The sequence below is a fragment of the Molossus molossus genome, unplaced genomic scaffold, assembly GCF_014108415.1.
Source record: "Molossus molossus isolate mMolMol1 unplaced genomic scaffold, mMolMol1.p scaffold_m16_p_3, whole genome shotgun sequence".
NCBI classification, from domain to species: domain Eukaryota; kingdom Metazoa; phylum Chordata; class Mammalia; order Chiroptera; family Molossidae; genus Molossus; species Molossus molossus.
Genome location: NW_023425366.1, coordinates 59276485 through 59298101, shown reverse-complemented (window position 1 = coordinate 59298101; position 21617 = coordinate 59276485). Strand labels below are relative to the sequence as shown.

General features: G+C 36.3%; 1 pseudogene; it reads right to left on the bottom strand.

Annotated features, from left to right (window-relative positions):
* Positions 1-901: 901 nt before the first annotated feature.
* LOC118642025 overlaps positions 902-21617 on the bottom strand; it is a 125027-nt pseudogene continuing 104311 nt past the window's right edge.

The following is a 21617-nucleotide window of genomic DNA, read 5'->3' as shown; positions in this document are numbered from 1 at the left end:
AAAAACTTAGCTAATCAAAATGCACAATATTCCAATTTCCAAAGAATGCTAATTTGAGATTCTATTACAGAATCTCCTCTTTAGCATCTGTTAAACACAGCTCTGCTGAAGTGCTATGCAAAAGAACAAACAAACAAAAAACTTGCATAAGTATTTTCTGGTCTTTTAAGGACTTCTAATTTAAGACACTGAAAAGTTAAATGTGTGTATCTTGTATAAGTGGTATAAGAATCAGTAGAGAAATAATTTAAAAAAAATATCCCAAAGTTTAAATTAATAAGATAATTTATAAGATAAATACTATATAATTAAAGAGGAATTATATATACTATATAATTAAATGGGCTTTTCTGCAGCTGTCTGGAGGACAAAATCTTGTTACACTTATATGATGATGAAATTCTAAGTGTAGGGTCCATCTTTTTACAGAGTCTAAAGTAAAAGTTAGTATGGTAGTGGAGCTAAGCAATAGATCTGGTTTTTATTTTATTTTACTTGTAATCAAAGTATGTATGCACATATTTTTAGTGAGTTATATACTGCTATAAGACTTATGAGGGGGAAAAAAAAAAGACTGTCCATGTCTCTCCCTACTTTCATTCCATAAGAGTATTCCATTGTCCAGAAAAAAAATCATTTACAATTCATATTTATTTTTTTCTTGAATTTAACTCTATATTTCCATATGCTACACTGATTTTCTATTTCTTAATTTGTAAATTTTGGTTATAATTTAGTGACTTACTTACTCTGATAAATGACTGTGCTAGACCTCATGTGACACCCAATTAGACATCCAGTTAGTTCAATCAGATGAAGGTGGAAATTGCTGGGTGGGTTTCTCATGAATCTTCCTTACAAAGGTGGTGAGTCAGCTGGAAGGCACTGTTTATATTCCCCTCTACATCCCTTCTTCTTCTGGAAGGGATATGGTGAGTGGACCTGCTACCCCTTCCTTGTAACCATGGAATGACACCAGGAAGGGAGAGGTAGTAGGCAGAATAGCAGCTTGTACTAGTCCTGGAGGAAGTTCACGTCCTAATCCCTGGAACCTGTGAATGTGGCCTAAATAGCAAAAAGGACTGTACAGGTGTGATTAAGGTTATAGACCAGAAATGGGCTAATTAATCTGAATTTTCCAGTTGATTGCAAGCAAATCATATGCTGTCTTAACAGCAAAGAATGGTTCCCAACTGTGGTCAGAAAGAGATATGATCATTTAAGAAGGATCGAAGAGAACCTTTTTTCTTAAAAACTTTATTTATGAAGTATTTCTAACCTTGCTAAAGGTGCAAGCAAATTTTTTTTCCCACAATTACAGTTCTAGAGACCCGGTGATCCCAGAGTTCCAAAAGTTCATTTCAAAACTAATTATAAAAACAAACTCACCCCCTCAAGAAAGCAAACAAAAATACCAACAACTTTTAGTTGCTTGGAGTGTAGCCACTGATTTCAGCTGTTCCTTAAAACAGGCCCACCACTTTCTTGGAAATCAGGTGAGATTAAGCCATCCACAGAAGGAAATGTCTTTTAATAAGCAAGCTACATATTGCTGATTAAATTTATGTGTCATCTTGACAACTGGGTACCTAGATATATAGTCAAACATTATTATGGGTGTTTCTGTGATGGTGTTTGTGGATGAGTTTAACATTTAAGTTGTAGACTGAGTAAAGCAATTTGCCCTCCCTAATGTGGGTGGGCTTCATCCAATCAATGAAGGCCTGCATAGAACTAAAAGCTGACCTTCCCTTTATTACCTTTGAGCTGGGCTATCAGCTTTTTTCTAACTTATGTCTCAAACTTAAACATAGATTCTTCCTACTTCTCAAGCCTACCGACCTTTAGACTGAAACTACACCATTGGCTCTCCTTGGTTTTCAGCTTGCGGACTATAGATTTTGGAACTTGCCGGCTTTCATATTGCATGAACCAATTCCTTATAAACTATTCCTTATCACCTATCTGTCTATCATCTATCTATCTATCTATCATCTATCTATCTATCTATCTATCTATCTATCTATCTATCCATCCATCCTTATCTATCTACACACACACACACACACACACACACACACACACACACTATTGGACTCTTGATTCTGTTCCTCTGGATAATCCCAATGAATACACTACTTGATCAAGATCACTTGCTCCTTAGAAAATACAATCAGAAAAAAAGGCTGAGCTAGTGGGGTATATAGTCCACCATCAATTTCTCAGGGAGCTTATGGGATAGTGAGATCAGCTGTTGTTTTGCTGAATTTGAAACAATTCCAAAAATGTGCACATAGTATTCTTTCCCAGAAAGATGGTTTGAAAAGAAAGAAGAATCTGGTCAAGGTTTCAGAAGAAGAATCTGCAAACCATCAATTATGTTCCAATATGATATAAGATATCATGCAAAGAATGTTCTACCACAACCCCCCAGTCATGTTGCTCACAGGATGGTGAGGTGTTGGAGGATACCTGAAGCACTGGGCAAAGTTAATGTAAACCATTTAGCACTTGTACAGTGAGATGGCTGGAAACCCCTCAAAAATATCTTTATAAGTCATACCTGCATTGATATCATTTTTACAAAATATTTTCTCCCTATGGAAAATCTGCTTTGAACTCTTTTCTGGACAAAATCGTTTTCCTCAAAATACAAATAACTGTTTGTTGGGGCTGGGAAAGTGGCCTGTTGTTGATAGAGGCCGTGGTTCGGGACATGACCTGGAACTGCCTGTGCAGGCGCAGATGTTACTGTTATAAAAGCATGACAACAGCTAAAGCCTAGTACGCACGCGCCATGCACTGTCTCGTGCACCGCCCAATGCAAAGCATCCCGCCCCTGGGCCTATAAAACCTTTAGCTGCATTGAATAAAGCTGCTGTGCCGGCAGCCTATGCCGCTACTGAGAGTAAAGCTGCTGCTCCTGTTGGGGCAGATGCTGTTGCTGCTGGGAATAAAGATGCTGCTGTCCTTTGTTGACCCCTCCTGATGTCGTGCTTTCTTTACCTTGGGTATCCCACCGAAAGCCCCCTTGAAACCCTCGGTCTCTGACACTGTTGAATTTCAGAGAGTGACATGGCTATCTCTGAGTCTTTAAGAAGATTGATCTAAAATCTCAGAACATCTCCATAGGGAGAGCCAGAGGAGAAGTGTTTACCAGTGAACTGGTGGAATTTGGTTCCCTTTTTGCTCTGCCAATAATGAGCTTTTCTGGCTCTGAAGATGGAGGGAAGGAGCCAAGAGCCAAGGACTGTGGGTGGTGTGCAGAGCTGAGAATGAAAGGGAAACAGAGTCTCCCCTGATGTCTCAGGAGGACATGCAATCCTGCTGACACCTTGATTTTAGCTCAGTAAGACTCATCTTGGATATCTGACCTACAGAAATATAAGATGATGCATTTGTATTGTTTATACCACATAGTTGGTGGTAATTTATTGTGGCAAAAAGGAAAGTCAATATAAAAGCCAATTGTCAGATATGGGAACAGAAAAATAGATGGAATCTGGGACACTGATAACCTCATGGAGCCCTGGATAATATTTGAACATTGTATGTGTGTTTGAGAGAGAGAAAATTAAATCCCTGTCTTCTGTGTGTGTTGTTTTCCAAGTCTCTGTTTCTCATATAGGGAATCAATTCTTCACTACTACAATGAGGAGTGAGTTCCTTTAACACTGTTTTCCCTTCCTTCATGCTAAAAACAAATGCTTCAATTTTTGTTGAAATGAATCTTCAGTGTTTGTATATACAAATAATTCATTGCTGAGCCAAGAAATCTACAATGATATTTCCCCACCCCCTCAAATGAGAATGTTTTATTTTTCAGAAGTGTAAATGAGTGTGTGTATATATTTCTAAATGGTTAAAGCTCTCAGTTTAGCTATTAATTCTGCTTTTCTCTTTTGGAGGGTCTCCTCCTGAAAGCCTCCATCTCCCTTTTCCATTCACACTAGTACTATAGGCTTGCTGGCCGCCTGCTATTTTGAGAATTCCTTTCTCCTCTTTTCTGTGTTGAATTCTCTGATTCTTGAATTCTTGTCTTCATTTTCTTAGTTTACTTCTTTTGGTAGAATACATTGTCTAGTAGATTTCAGAGAAAGATTACATGGAAAGTACAAAGTTAAACAATTTTGCATATTTTAATAATCTTAATTCTGATCTCACATTTGACTGATATATGGGGTGGGTATATGATAACTTATTTTTTCTCTCCGGATGTTGAAGGCTCTGTTTCGTAATTGTATAACTTTTAATGCTGCTATTTAAAATTCCAGTACTACTTGTATGAGCTGCTTCTCTGAAAGCTTGTAAGTTCTCCCAGTATTGGGATTCTAATAATTTCCAGTGATTTATCTTGTTATGAATCTTTTTCCAATAATTGTGCCGACTGCTTGGTGGTTTTTTTCATATTTACACTCGTTTCCTTCAGTATTGGAATATGTTCTTCAAAATGTTTTTTTGCCTTTTATTTTCTAGTTCTAAGATTTCTATTAGTTGTTGATTTTCCTGGGCTAATCTATTATTTTGTTTACCCTCCTATTTTCTTTTTCTTTGACTTTTTTTTTTTCTTCTATTTACTACGTTTTCCTAATTTTATCTTACAACAATTTTGTGCGTTTGTTGATTTTTTTCATGGTTTCTAATGTTTTTAATATCCTGCTATAATTTTATGAATTAATAAATATGTTCATCTCTCTGAGTATATTACCTCTAAGTTAATTTGGGGGATTATATATTTTTTCTGCTCTCGTATTATCTTTGTTTTCCCAAATTTCTTCTTTTGTGTGTGTATGTGTGTGTGTTTGTCTTAATTTAGAATAGTGGATACTTTTGGAAATTTTTCATAGTCTTTGGAAGTTCATTCATATTTTAGAATGAGCAACTAAGAAGCAATTAATTTTACGGTCAAGGTCAATCTTGTCTGCAGATAGACTTTAATGTGAAATGGTTTTTCCAGTAGAGTACACTTAAATGTAATTTTATGTAAGTCTTTTCTCTGGTATGGTCTAGGTTCCTCAGAAAGTGTCTTTTTAATTTCTTGTCATGAGGCTATAAATACGCCTACTAGATTTAATATTAATCTTTTATTTTCATTTCATCACACCATTTTTCTCCCATTTCTGTGCCTACTGTTCTCAAGTCCAGATCATTTTTGATTCTACATTTGTAGAGAATGATTTTCCCAACTCCTTCAAGATTTCTCCACCTCTTTCAATGATTTTTCCCACCTCATTCAAGAGTAGTATTCAAGGGCACAAATGAGTGATTGAAACAGCTGAGGCAGATATAGCGGAGGAACCAGAGCAATGAGGGTGCAAACATTAATATTTACTAGAATCAGATGTGTAGAAAAGATATACGGAGTCCTGGCCAGTTTGGCTCAGCGGTTAGAGTGTCAGCCCCCTGACCAAAGAGTCCCAGGTTTGGTTCCTGCTAAAGATATGTACCTTGGTTGCAGTTTGTCTCTGGCCCCGGTTGGGGTCATGTGGGTGGCCGCCAGTCGATGTTTCTCTCTCACGTCAACGTTTCTCTCTCTTTCTTCCTCCCTCTCTCTCTCCCGCTCTATCTGAAGATAAATGCAAAAATGTCCTTGGGTGAGGATAAAAAAAAAATAGAAATACAGAAAGACCCTGAGACCTAACATTAACAATCCAGCCACTGTCTAACCTGTTTTCAAATATATATTTCCATATTTTACTGCTATCTAAATTTAGAAAGCTTGAATAGAACGTTCTTTTTAAAGAAGTCTTTATTTTTTTTTTTAACATTTTTTCTTTATTGATTTTCGTGAGAGAGGAAGGAAGGGGGAGAGAGATAGAAGCATTGATGAGAGAGAACATTGATTCGCCACCTCCTGTGTGCCCCACACTGGGGAGTGAGCCCATAACCTCGGTATGTGTCTTGACTGGGAGTCGAACCAACAACCTCTTGGTGCATGGGTCAATGCTCAACCACCGAGCCACACTGGCTGGAATTAAATAGAAATTTTAGGGATTTTTGATTACTTGAATCTATTTAAAGATCAAATCACATTTTATGCTTTTTTATATAGTACTTCTATTTTGTATTCATTCCCTGGATGGATTGTGAACTGGTTTTGTATCCCAGCACATAGCAATGTGCTAGTACAGGGCAACTATTTCATAAGTCTATTTTTTAAATTGAATTTATTGGGATAACACTGGTTAACAAAATTATATATAAACAAAGCCCAAGTAAATTGTCAATAAACTGAAATCTTAAGGGCATCTTTTTTCTGCCATGTTTGGAAATATTTGCATTGTTTTAACCCTTTTTCATTTGAATGTAAAGCTTAGACAAAAGGAAAAATGTCTCATATGTTGACATTATTATATTCATTCCTGTCTCTCTTTTGGCATTTCTTAGAGTGTCTTATTCATAGAAAATTCAATACACCTGTTTTGAATGACTAACCTGCAAAAAGATGCACCTAGATGAGATTAATTGAGTGAGAGAAATGCATACTGACACAGAAATGTAAAAAGAGCCCTGGCCAGCTTTGCTCAGAGGTAAGAGCGTCAACTGGCAGGTTCTAACCTGCCATGAGTTCAATTCCTGGTGAAGGGCATGTACCTTGGTTGCAGGTTTGATCCCTGGCCCTGGGGGGTTTGTGCAGGAAGCAACCAATCGACATATCTCTCTCACATCTCTCTCTCTCTCTTTCTCTCTCTCTCTCTCTCTCTTTCTCTCTCTCTCTTTCCCTCCCTCTATCCCTCTCTCCCTTCCATTCTATGTAAAAAACAATGGGAAAATATCCTTGGTTGAGGATTTAAAAAAAAACAAAAACGTAAAAAGAGAAATATATCTTGATTTTCTTGGACAACTATTACAAAACATAGTAATAAGAAACTATATATACTTGATATACTTATAATTTACAAACATTTGTGAGATGTCAATCTACTTTGTAAAGCAGGTATTACTCACATTATGTAAGTCAGGAAACATAGTGAGGTTAATATACTTGCTCAAAAATCACCCTGCCACAAAATGACCACCTTATTACTATACTTATTTTATCACGGTTAGTTAATATTCTTATTATCATCATCACATTATTTAGAATTGACAGTGAGAGTAGATATGGCTGTCAAATATTTATAAGTATGTCTTCATACTTAAGGGAATAGCATCTTTAAATACCTGTCCTGTGCTCTTGATGAATCTAAATGTCCTGGTCATTTTTTCCTGTGTGAAAGAAAGCATTTCTTTGTGGAGCAATTCCTTTTATCATTGTGCATAACACAAAGGTTATAAGGGAGCCATGTGCTGATATAGAAATAAACACTTGCTAACTCTAAAAGTTAAACAATGGGATAAAAAATAATTATCACAGAAACTAATTTTTGTTAAGTTCTTTACTGATTTCTTCAGTGAGTCATTTCTTAGGAAGGAATTTAAATAAAAGGAAATTTTGCTCTCAGAATGAATGAGTGTGGAACAATTATATATAAAGATACATTAAAAATATTCAAAGTTTAAATGTCATGAGAAAATACCTAGTTCGTTAATTCTTACACTGAATAACAACACCATAGAGAAAATATTTACCCTATAATTTACCTGATTATAAATATGTTTTCTGTTACCAGTTTGATACTCTCACATGTATCTTTTTATTATCTTTGATTCCAAGCACATTAAGCATAAGAAATCCCATGCATATATTTCTTTCTCTGTATTGAGAATTTTACTTAACTTATATGATATTAGTTTTTGAAGTATTAAATTTCTCTGTTTTAGAAGTAAACATGATGCAAATTTACTTTTCTTGGGCCAATCTAGTTTCTCTTAGGAATATTTTGCTTTGTCCTATTTTTCTTTTCATCAAAATAATTTAAAACTGAATTTAGGGATAGAAAAATAGTATGCATTGTGTCCATATTCTCATTGCTAGGTCCTAAAAAAATCAATTGTTTTTAAAACAATAAAATAAACCAAACCAACATCAGTGTGACTTGGTATTACTGCTTCCCATAATCAGTGTTACTGAGAAACATTTATCAACATGAATCTCTTTAACCCCAGGTGCTAACATGATATGAGGTTTGCTTTTAATAAATGCAATATTTTTTTTATTCAAAGTTTTCATTCAACTAAGGCCTATATATTATCATCATTATAGTAATTATAAATATATATTAAGCATTAAATATATAATAAGCAGTCTACTGAGATTCTTAATATATGGTACCTCAATGAATACAGACAATGACCCTATGAGATGGGTATTACCTCTGTCATCTAGATAAGGAAAGTAAGGGGTTAAGTATGATTCAGGGTCATATGGAGAGTAGCAGTGAACAGAAGTCAAATTCAAGTATGATTTGAGAAACTGCACTTCTGTCTTCAGAGATGACTGTATTTTAACTTCAAAAGAGACTAAAAATGGAAATGAACATTGAGGTAGAGTAGACAATAGCAGTCTGTAATAACAAAATATTTCTTTCTTTTATTAATTAATTAATTAATTAATTTTTGTTACAGATGTTTCTCCTTTTTCCCCCAGTGATTCCCCCCTCTCCCTCCCTCCCTGCCCTGTCCCCAGCTTTGTTGTCCATGTCCAATGTTCATGCATTCATGCATATAAGTTTTGTGGTTTATCTCTCCCCCACCACGCCCTCTTCTGGGGATTGTCAGTCTATACTCCACTTCCACGTCTCTGGGACTAACCCATTCCTCAGACTGCTATGTTCATTATATTCCACAAACAAGTGAGATCATATCATACTTGTCTTTCTCTATTTGGCTTGTTTCACTTAGGATAATACTTTCCAGGTCCCTCCATGCAGTCTCAAAGGATAAGAGATCTTTCTTTCTCACAGCTGCATAGTACTCCATTGTGTATATGTACCACTGATTTTTTATCCATTCGTCTACTGATGGACACTTGGGCTATTTCCAGATCTCAGCTATTGTAAATAGTGCTGCTGCAAACACTGGGATACATATATTCTTTCTGATTGGTGTTTTAGGCTTCTTAGGGTATATTCCTAGAAGTGGGATCACTGGGTCAAATGGAAGTTCAATTTTTAATTTTTTGAGGTAGCACCATATTGTTTTCCATAGTGGCTGCACCAGTCTGCATTCCCACCAGCAGTGTACTAAAGATCCCTTTTCTCTACACCCTTGCAAACACTTGTAGTTTGATGATTTGGTGATGGTGGCCATTCTGAAAGGTGGGAGGTGATACCTCATTGTTGTTTTAATTTGCATCTCTCTGATGATTAGTAATGTTGAGCATTTCTTCATATGTCTCTTAGCCATTTGAATGTCCTTTATGGAGAGGTGTCTATTTAGTTCCTCTGCCCATTTTTTAATTGGGTTCTTTGTCTTCCTTTTGTTGAGTTGTATGAACACTTTATATATATTGGAAATTAACCCCTTATCTGATATATCATTGGCAATTATGCTCTCCCATACAGTGGGTAGCCTTTCCGTTTTGATGATTGTATCTTTCGCTGTGCAGAAGCTTTTGAGTTTGATGTAGTCCCATGTGTTCATTTTCTCCTGTGTTTGTATTGCCTTAGGTGATGTATCAGTGAAAATTCTGCTGCGTATGATGTCTAAAATTTTGTTGCCTACAGATTCTTCTAGGATTTTTATGGATTCATGAGTCACATTTAAGTCTGACATTTATTTTGAGTTTATTCTTGTGTAGGGTGTAAGTTGATGGTCTAGTTTCATTTTTTGCATGTAGCTGTCCAATTTTCCCAACACCATTTATTAAAGAGACTGTCCTTACTCCACTGTATGCTCTTGCCAACTTTGTTTCCAGTTGTCCCACAGTTCTCTTAAGCTGTCTTCCTGCTTTTTAATTGTTTTTTCCTTTTGGTTTTCTGATTGGTTGATTTTTTCTACCCTATCTTCTAATTCACTGGTCCGGTCCTCAGCTTCCTCTACTCTGCTATTTAGACTTTCCAGTGTTTTTTATTTCTAATATGTCATTCTTCATTTCTTATTGGTGGTTTGTAATTTCCAACTGGTTGATTTTCAACATTTCTATGTCTTTACTCATGATGCTCATGTCCTTACATATGCTGTTGAGCTTCCTCAAGATCATGGCTCTGAATTCTAGTTCTGTTAACTTGTTTAACTCCACCTCAATTATCTCATCTTCCGTAGTGGTCTCTTGTTCTTTCATTTGGCTTTTGTTTCTGTGTTTCACCATTTTGGCTATCAAGTGCGCTTTGGAGCCTGCCAAATTTTCCCTGTGGGTGTTGGTGTTCTGCTGTTTGTGGCTCCTTCTCCTGGGTTCGATGAGGCAGGGAGGACCCAAGTTAATCACCACTGTCAAATCTTACTTTCCTGGTTAGAGCTGCTAGCCCAGGGAATGGTAGTTATCCTCTAGCTCTTTTGCTTGGAGGCTATTAGTAGAGGTCACCTGAAGAAACTTGGTTTCTGGGTTGACTGAAAAACTCCCTCAGGTGCTCAGTGTAAGAGGATTTCCCAAGGGTGGGGCAGATGCTGGTTGTTAATGGGCCTCAATTAGCATTTCAATGGCCACCGAGTGGGGTTGAATCTCTGAGGGAGGGGCCGCTGCCTCTCCCCAGGGCCCTGGGAAGGAGTAAGATGACCCCAGTCCTGCGTGGCTGCAACTCAGCAAAAGCTCTGAGCACCCTCCAAATCCTAAGTGTTCCGACACAGTTCCAGTCCAGTCTGCCCTCCCTCTGCCGGAGCCTAAGGTAAGTGGCTGCTGCTAATTTAGTTTCTGTCCCGGCTCTGTGCTGTGGAGCCGGTTGGGAATTTAACCTGAGGGTGTTGCTCCCAGGTAAGGGTGCTGCTCCCAGGTAAGGCCGTTGCTCCCAGCCAAGGGCGCAGGTCCCAGCCCAGGTCGCTGAGGACCGTGGGCTCCTGGCCCCCTTTTGCGTCCTCGCAAGCCTACCAGGATTGAGTCAGTGTCCCTGGTTATGTGGTCCTCCATGCTGCTTTTCAGTTGCCTTTTCCTGACGATTTGTCTTTATTTTCGTTGTAATTCCAGTTTGGTCCTGGGAGATGGTCTGTGTAGCTTCCATTCACTCTGCCACTATCTCCCGACAAAATATTTCTTAGAAATTCAATAGGACATGGGAATCTTGGTAAGACAGTCAGTTATGCTTTTTTTTTTTTTTATCTCTCTATTTTATCACAAATCTTAAATATAGCAGAGTGGATTTAAGGACATTAGGAAATGAAGTGTCCTGTAGGACTTCTGTAAGTCACAATTATGCATATAGCACTTCATTCATAATATATTATTTATGAGAATTAAAAGCCCTATATAAAAATTTGCATATTGAATTTTTCTTGGGAATTAGTTTTTTCCTCAAATTATAAGCACTTTTGGAGAATGTTATCTTTTTAACTTACTTTAAATCATTCCTTCAAGAACTTAGTGACAAATTGAAATACCATAAAATTAAAATAGAAAAAATTAGAGTCAACATCAAAATATTTGCCTTTTAAATTTTAATAGATATAAATTCACTTTGAAAACAATGTACTGAAATATAGAGCAGACATAAATCATTTGATTTTAACTGACAATTTGCTATAACCATTTACTACTGCACAAAAAGTTAGAATGACTTGCTAAGGTTAAATTTTCTATGTGTAATGATAGTTTAATTAAACTTTTACCACAGATACTTGAAATTCAGTTAAAAATTTTTTTTTCTTTATTGATTTTAGAGAGAGAGAGAGAGAAAGAGAGAAATCAATTGGCAGTCTGGGCTGAAATTTAGTTTTCTATTTATTAATATTAAAGTTAAAATCCATAGATAAACATATGTATGTATATGTGTGTTTGTGATTGTAGTCCTTAATTTCCCTGGCCAAACTAATGTTTTGTTCAAAATGTGTTTATATTAACATTTCACAGATATATATCACTGCCTTTTTGAACGTTTTTACACTCTTACTAGGAATCACCCAATATTTTTAATCAGTTTCTCATAAATTTGTAAACAAGCTATTTTTCTACTACATTCTTCATTTCTCTTACATTTCTAGATGGACGCTGGCTATTGACTTACTTTAGACATTTTCAAAATACAGTGAAATTGAGTTAACTCAGAAATATAAAAAAATGATACCACTTATATAAATGCACCAGTTACAAACTTAGTCTCTCTGCTCTGTGATCCTGGGGCTTTACCCTGTAAATACTAACTTGCCAGCTTTCATGAATCAAAGCTTTGTGAGCCGAGTATATAGGAGACACACTGGAGGACAAAGGGATTTCTCTTCTGGAGTCAGGTTTCCCATAGGCAGGGCCCTGAAGTGCATATAGTTTCTTCAGTGTCCAGCTGTTGCAAGACAACAAGCTTCTGTGGCATTAGCCTATTGCAGCACATGGCTGAACAGTTAGATAGACAGCTCACCTGAACAGTCTATCCCAGCACCACTCAGGTAGCTCTGTAGCCTCGGAGAATCTCGTCAGTACCCAGGGTCACAGTTATTTAGTTTTCAGTAATATTTGAATCACAGGCCATGAAAATGACCAGGATGAGGCAGGAATTCTCTGGTATGTGTTCCTTTTCTTGGGTACTCTGTCTCAGCCTTAGAAGAAGTAGCTGGGCCCTATATCTTCTAGCTTATGTCCTTTGGAGTTCTCTTTCCTCCTTCAATTCCCTGTTGCAGTTAGTAATCTTTTATATTAAACATTCCCTATTTAAATTGTTGTATGGCTTCTGTCTCCTGGTTGTATTTTCATTCAGCTACACAACAAACAGTTCTGTATATCATCCAACCTCAGGGGGAGTGAATCTTCTTCAGTCTGTATTGTTGAAACGGTTACCAGTGTAGAAGATATGCCTAAAATATCTGTGGGGTAGGCAGAAGTCCAGGAACCCACCAAGACAATATTTTTTTATAATGCAACTTCCTCATAATACTTAGTTTACAGTGACATTGAAATATATCTAGTTAGGCTGCTAGTTAGATATTAACAAGGAAAAAAGGAGCAAATGTAACAAAAATTCTGACTAAGCAGGTAAATAGCCTTGAGGTCACCCCCCACCCCCTCACCCCTGACATAGTTTTACCGGTTAACAGGTCTAAAGAAAGATCACAGATATTCTGAGCCTGGGGAGGAAGCAGCAGAGGGAAATTCCTATCATTAGCTCATGTGCAGACCTGTATGTACACAAACCACTTCTACGTGACCTCTCCTCAATTATAACCTGATTATAATAAATTAGCATTGCGTTTTTGACACCCTCCCCCACCCCATGAGTACATCTAGACAATTGTGCCTAAGAGCCAAAATTGTAGGACACCTCCCAAAGGAAATCAAAGGATAAGATTGGGTAGTTTAAAAATAGCCTGCTATCCTGGCTAGTTTGGCTCAGCGGTTAGAGGGTTGGCTCGGAAACCAAAGAGTTGTAGGTTCAATTCTGGTCAAGGGCACATACCTGGGTTGCAGGTTCAGTCCCCAGCCCTGGTTGGGGCGTGCAGGAAGCAACTAATCTATGTGTCCCTCTCATATCGATGTTTCTCTTTCTCTCTCTCTCTATCTCTTTCTCTTCCTCCCACTCTGTCTGAAAATAAATGGAAAAATACCCTTGGTTAATGATTAAAAAAATAAATACATAAATAAATAAGCTTGCTCTTTTCCCAGCCTAAGAGAATGTAAGGAAGCTCACACACAGATCCTGGTGCAGTTGCTCTCAGCCTGCCCACTCTTTCCCTCTCTGAGAGTCTACTTTCACCTTAATAGATCTTTGTCACTGCCTCTTGAACTCCTCCTCTGTATATGTGTCCCGGAATTCCTTCCTGTGACACCTCAAAGGATCGTTTCAGTTGGTGACAATTGGGAACTAGAAAGTATAATTTATTGATTTTAACTTTTAATCTTCACCTGAGCAAATGAAAGAGACACATGGATTAGTTGCCTCCACCCTAGCCTCAGAGCTGGGGCTCAAACCTGCAGCCAAGGTACCTGCCCTTAACTGGGAATCACAATGGAAGCCCTTCAGTCCACAGGCCAGTGCTTTAACCACAGAGCAAAACCGGCCAAGTCAGGAAAGTATTTAATTAGTGGAGAAAACTCGCTTAGGCATATAGATGAATGCAAATTACCACCACAAGATCTTTTAAATGTATAAATGTGGCAAGTTCCAAGTCAATGTTATTTTCACATTTAAGTAAATAATTTTAATGCATGAATGTGCAATAGAAAGTCATTGCCAGGCAATTTTATATTCTTGTTTTAAGTAATGCATGAGTCCACTGCAGATGTAAAAGTTTTAAAGAAGGATATATGTCAACTTAAAAAGTACTTCACTTCACTTCAGATATCTCCACTCTAAAAATGCCAATTAAGTTAGTCAATGAATCCTAAGTGGGAGAAAGTAAATGCTAATCAACGAAGTGACTTCATCATCTATGCATTCCTAGCACAAGTCCTTAAACATTTTGGGCACTCAGTAAAAAAGTTTGAATTAATGAGCAAATTTAGATATATGTGACTAGGATTTTACTGTCCTCTTTCTAAAGTAAATATGAAATGATTTGATAAAGTGAGAATGAGATTAGAACTATAACTTTATGTACCTATTGTAGCAAAGTAATCTTTGCTCATAAAATACAGCCCAAATTGTAGGTAGTAGTGTTAGTAGTAGCTGTTCTCTGGTAACATGAAAAGAGTAGAGACGAAAACAGGAACTTTGTTTCTAAACACTGTAAAATATATATAGATTTCATAACACTAGAAAGTGACCATTATTATTGCAAGCCACCTCTTGAATTGCTATCATGTGTCAAATTTTTACTATATTTGTCTTTAACATATTCTTTCTAGATAAACAGTTGCATTCAAGTGGATACTAAGAAAATGTTAAAAAAATTTTTTTTCTTTTTCTTTATTGATGTTTTAAAGAGAGAAGAAGTGAGAGGGAGAGAGAGAGAGAAACATCAATGAGCGAGAACATTGATTGGCTGCTTCCGCACGCCCCTCACTGGGGATCGGGCCCATAACTTGGGTATGTGTCCTGGCCCGGAATTGAACCAGCCACCTCTTGGTGCATGGGTGAATGCTCAACCACTGAGCCACATCAGCTGGGCAATACTAAGAAAATTCTTGCCTTCTATGAAGTCATTATTGTGGGATCAAAAAGAAATATTATAGTAGGAGCTAAAAAGTGTGAGTTCTTTTCCCTAGTCCTCCAAAATTCCCATCAATCTCTGCCCCATACTATTTCATTTCTGGGACAAAGTAAGATAATTATTATGTCTTAATTTCTCCATTTGTAGATAACAATGATAGTTTGCTTTGTCTATTGTCACAAAATGCTTTTGAGGATCCAAGGAGATAGTGTAAGTAAACATGTTTTAGAAATTTTTAAATAATAACAGCTATAAAATATTTTCTTACAAGACATATTATGGTTAAAAAGCATGTTTCCCCAAACTTAGCATAGATATATTGATTAGTATTGCATAAGAACCTTTGTGGCAATACTGTTTACCATACAGGTGTGTTGGACATTATTATATAGTAAACAAAAGCACAAACTTTGAAATCAATCCAGCATATGTTAAAATCCATAATCTGTCCTTTACTAACTGAAATACTTTGGGTGAGATACTTAATCTCACTTATGTCATCTTTTTTCTCATCTGTAACATGGGATACTAATGTTTAATTTATATATTTGTGAAATATAGATAAAATAAGCATGTTACATACACAGTATATAAGATATCATAAATTCCCTATTAATGATATCTCCTTGTAGAATTTGAAAGCTGTGGTACATACACATAATGGAATACAATACAGCTGTAATAAAGAAAGACCTCTTATCCTTTGAGACAACATGGGGGGACTTGGAGAGTATTATCCTAAGTGAAACAAGCCAATCAGAGAAAGACAAATATCACATGATCTCACTTATTTGAGGTATATAATGAACAAAATGAACTGATGAACAAAATAGACCCAGAGACATAGTAGTAATGTACAGACTGACAAACCTCAGAAGGGGGTCGGGGTAAGGGGAGGGAAGAGATAAACCACAGAACTTATATGCAGGTATGCATAACCATGGACGTGGACAACAATGCTGGGGATGGGTGCGGGTGTGGGATCGGGAGGAGGGGTCAATGGGGGGAAAAGAAAAAAAAAAACATTTGTAACAAAAATAAATTTATTTAAAAAATTATATATATATCAGTTACTTTAAACACAGATGATAAGCTAGACTAATTATATACACCAAAATTAAAATTTTGATACAATTGCTTTAGGCTCCTCTCACCTAATCATTTTTCTGAAATCTTGGGATGTAGATCAGATGAATCTACAATGAGGCAGAATGAATGCATTTAGAAACCTGTTGAATTGACTTCATCAGTAGTTCTTAATTTTCACATGCATAAAAATAAGGTGAGGCACTTGTTAAAAATGCAAATTCTCAGGTTTTAGTTCCAAAGATTTGATTTGGTAGGTCTGGTGTGTGTCGTGGGAATAATACCTAAAAGCACCTCGAGTGATTCTGATTTAAGTGAATCTACTTTGAGAACTATTGTTCTAATGTACGTCACGTTCAGGGAGATAATGCTAGTTACACAAAATTGCAACTTCAAAAAAAATGTTTGTGTTGATTTTTTTAGAGAGAGAGGAAGGGAAAGAGAGATAGAAACATTGATATGTGAGAGAAACACTGATCAGCTGCCTCCTGCATGCTCCCTACTGGAGATCCAGTCTGTAACCCTGGCATGTGCCCTGACCGGGACCTCTCAGTCCATGGGATGATGCTTATTCCACTGAGCCACACCGGCTGGGCAACTGCAACATTTTTATCGTATATGTATTCCAGTATGATCTATTGTTTCTACATTTTCTTCTAAAAGGGTTCCCTTGTTATATTTTTAAGACAAAAGGGAAAATATTTTGGATCGAGATGATATGATATACTTGAAAGAGCTGCTTTATTAAAACAAATTCCAAATATCTCAATATAATATATAACAATGAGAGAGATCAAAAAAACTTTTGAAGAAATAAATCTAGGGAAATATATTTTCTTTTATATATATTTGATTGCATTTTGAATTGCTCTATTTTGTTATGTTGATTTATTTTCCAATTGAGTTTCTGACAGTTTTTAGAGGGTGGTCATAAAAATAAATTATAAAAAATTAGTTTTATGTGCTTTCCATCGATAACACAAAATCCCTGAGGATATTTCCAGTGGTTTTTTTATTTGCTCAATTTTTGAGTTATTTGCATAACATATCCTGAGAATATAGAGAATTTTCCAACAATTGTACAAATTTCATTGATTTGTGTGTGTAGTCTTAGTTTTAACACCTATATTAATCAATTATTTTTTTTCAAATAATAACAGGCTTACCAAATTTTAAAAAAGATATGTATTTAAATTTGTCTATATAAACACAACTTCACACTCCAATTTATTGGAAGACTTTAGAATAAACTAAAGGATTTTCTGAAAAATTGAGATTAATACTATTTATCATTGACTTTATTATTGTAATGATAATAATAAAATGGTGATAATTAATTTTGATAGTTAATTTGGCTGAACATTTACATGCCATCTAAACTTTGTAATAATTTTTGAAATGAATACTATTGAAATTCTATATTATGTATGAGGAAGCTGAGGTTAAGTCTAAACTCTGTACTTCACTCAGATGGATTTGCTGATTAGGTCTTCCATCTTCATGATTGGCACCTTCTCAATCAATAAACCGTCCTTTACTCCAAACTCTGATCTTTGAGTTTTGGCCTTTGAAATGTCAGGGCACATGGACTTTGAAATGGTAACAGTTTCACCAATTTTAATGATTAAGTAAAGCATTTTCCTTTCCATTTGATAGAAAACGAAAATAAGAGCATATAATTAGTTCCCTTTTAAAATCTACATTAATATGTTGTTTACAAGAGACCCGCCTCAAAATAAAAGACTCAGATAGGTTGAAAGTGAAGGGATGGAAAAAAAACTTCCAAGCAAACAGCAAGGAAAAAAAAAGCTGGGGTAGCAATACTCATATCTGATAAAATAGATTTCAAAATGAAGGTCATAACTAGAGACAAAGAAGGCCACTACATAATATTGAAAGGATCTTTCCAACAGGAAGAGATAACCTTGTTAAACATGTATGCACCCAATATAAGACCACCAACATATATTAAAAATCTTCTGCAGGACTTCAAAGGAGAAATCAACAGCAATACAATCATAGCAGGGGACTTCAACACCCCGCCGAAATCACTGGATAGATCTTCTGGACAAAAAATTAACAAGGAACACAGACTCTAAATGAAGGGCTAGATCAAATGAATTTAATAGATAACTATAGAAAAATATACTCCAAAACTGCAGAATTCACATTCTTCTCAAGTGCACATGGGACATTTTCAAAGATAGACCACATGCTAGGGTACAAAGTAAGTCTCTACAACTTCAAGAAGATTGAAATAATATCAAGCATCTTTTCAGATCACAATGGCATGCAACTAGAAATCAATTGCAACAAGAACATGCAAAGCCATTTGAAAACATGGAGGCTAAATAGCATGTTATTGAACAATGAATGGGTTACCATGGAGATCAAGGAAGAAATTAAAAACTTCCTGGAAACCAATGAAAATGAATGCACAACAACACAAAATCTAAAGGATGTAGTGAAAGCAGTTCTTAGAGGGAAGTTCAGAACACTACAGGCCTACCTCAAGAAGCAAAAAAAATTTCTAACAGAATATCGAACCTCACAACTTAAAGAACTATAGGGCAAAAAAAAAGAGAAAACCCCAGAGTAAGTAGAAGGAAGGAAATAGTAAAGATCAGAGCACAAATAAATGACATGGAGACGAGAAAAATAATTCAAAGGATCAATGAAACAAAGAGTTGGTTCTTTGAAAAGATAAACAAGATTGATGGATGCTTAGCTGGACTCACCAAGAAACAAAAAGAGAACCCAAATACATTAGAAAATTAGAAAATGAAAGAGGAGAAGTAATAACTGACACCACAGAAATACAAAGGATTGTTAACAAATATTATGAACAAGTATATAGCAACAAATTCGACAATCTAAGTGAAATGGAAAAATTTCTAGAAAGATACAGTTTCCCAAAACTGAACCAAGAAGAGATAGAAAACATGAACAGACCAATAACAACAGAAGAAATTGAAGATGTAATTAAGACTCTCTCAGCGAACAAAAGCCCAGGCCCGGATGGCTTCACGGGGGAAGTTTTACTGAACATTCAAAGAAGAACTAACACCTATTCTCCTCAAACTATTTCAAAAATTCAAGAAGAAGGAAGACTTCCAAACTCATTTTACGAGGCCAGCTTACTTCTAATTCTAAAACCAGAAAAAGACACTACAAAGAAAGAAAACTACAGATCAATATCCCTGATGAACATAGATGCCAAAATCCTGAACAAAATACGAGCAAATTGAATCTAGCAATACATCAAAAAAATTATTCACCATGACCAAGTGGGATTCATCCCAGGGATGCAAGGCTGGTACAATATTCACAAATCAATAAATGTGATACACTACATAAATAAAATGAAGAATAAAAACCACATGATCATATCAATAGATGCCGAAAAAGCTTTCGACAAAATCCAGCATCCATTTCTGATAAAAACACTCAGCAATGTGGGAATAGAGGGATCATATCTTGACATAATCAAGGTCATATATGAAAGACCTACAGCCAACATCATACTCAATGGACAGAAACTAAAAACATTTCCATTAAGAACAGGAACAAGACAGGAAGGCCCACTTTTGCCACTCTTATTTAACATTGTACTGGAAGTCTTAGCCACAGCAATCAGACAGGAAGGAAAAATAAAGGATCCAAATTGAAAAGGAGGAAGTGAAACTGTCATTATTTGCAGATGACATGATACTATATGTAGAAAACCCCAAAACTCCATAAAAAATTTACTAGACTTAATAAATGAATTTGGCAAGTAGCAGGATACAAAATTAATATCAAGAAATCGATGGCATTCTTATACATCAATGATGGACTCACAGAAAGAGAAAGTAAAAAAAAAATCCCATTTCTAATCGCAGCAAAAATATTAAGATACCTAGGAATAAACTTAACCAAAGAAATAAAGGACCTATTCGCAGAAAACTACAGGTCATTGGAAAAAGAAAGAGAGGAAGATATAAAAAAGTGGAAGAACATACCATGTTCATGGATTGGAAGAATTAACATCATTAAAATGTCCCTACTAGCCCTGGCCGATTTGGTTCAGTGGTTAGAGCGTCGGCCTGTGGTCCAGAGAGACCTGGGTTTGGTTCCCACTAAGGGCATGTACCTCGGTTGCAGTTTGTCCCCGGCCCTGGTTGGTTGTGCGGGTGGCAGCCACTCTATGTGTCCCTTTCACGTCGATGTTTTTCTCTCTCTCTCTTCTTCTCTCTCCCTCCCACTCTATCTGAACAAAAAATGAAAGAAAACGTCCTCGGGTGAGGATTAAAAAAAAAAAAAAAAAAAAGTCCATACTGCCCAAAACAATCTATAGATTCAATGCAATCCTCATCAAAATACCAACGACATACTTCACAAAACTAGAACAAATACTTTAAAAGTTCATATGAAACCAAAAAAATACTCTAATTTCCACAGCAATCTTGAAAAAGAATAACAAAGTTGGAGGGATCACATTACCAGATTTCAGGTTATACTACAAAGCCACTGTAATCAAAACAGCCTGTTATTGGCACAAGAACAGGGATATAGACCAGTGGAACGGAACAGAGAACCCAGAAATGGACCCAAGGCAATAGGCTCAATTAATATTTGACAAAGATGGCAAGAGCATACAGTGGAGTAAGGACAGCCTCTTTAATAAATGGTATTGGGAAAATTGGACAGCGACATGCAAAAAAAGTGAAACTAGACCATCAACAGACATCATACATAAGAATGAACTCAAAATGGATAAGACTTAAATGTGACTCATGAATCCATAAAAATCCTAGAAGAAACTGTAGGCAACAAAATTTCAGACATCATACGCAGCAGAATTTTCACTGATACATCACCTAAGGCAATAGAAACAAAGGAGAAAATGAAAACATGGGAGTACATCAAACTCAAAAGCTTCTGCACAGCAAAAGATACACCCATCAAAATGAAAAGGCAACCCACTGTATGGGAGAGCATAATTGCCAATGATATATCAGATAAGGGGTCAATTTCCAAAATATATAGAGTGCTCATACAACTCAATAAAAAGAAGACAAAGAGCCCAATTAAAAAAATGGGCAGAGGAACTAAATAGATACCTCTCCAAAGAGTATATACAAATGGCTAAGAGACATATGAAGAAATGCTCAACATCACTAATCATCAGAGAGATGCAAATTAAAACAACAGTGAGGTATCACCTCACACCTTTCAGAATGGCCGCCATCAACAAATCATCAAACAACAAGTGTTGGCGAGGGTGTGGAGAAAAGGGGACCCCAGTCCACAGCTAGTGGGAATGTAGACTGGTGCAGCCTCTAGGGAAAACAATATGGTGTTGCCTCAAAACATTAAAAATTGAACTTCCATTTGACCCAGTGATCCCACTTCTAGGAATATACCCTAAGAAGCCTGAAACA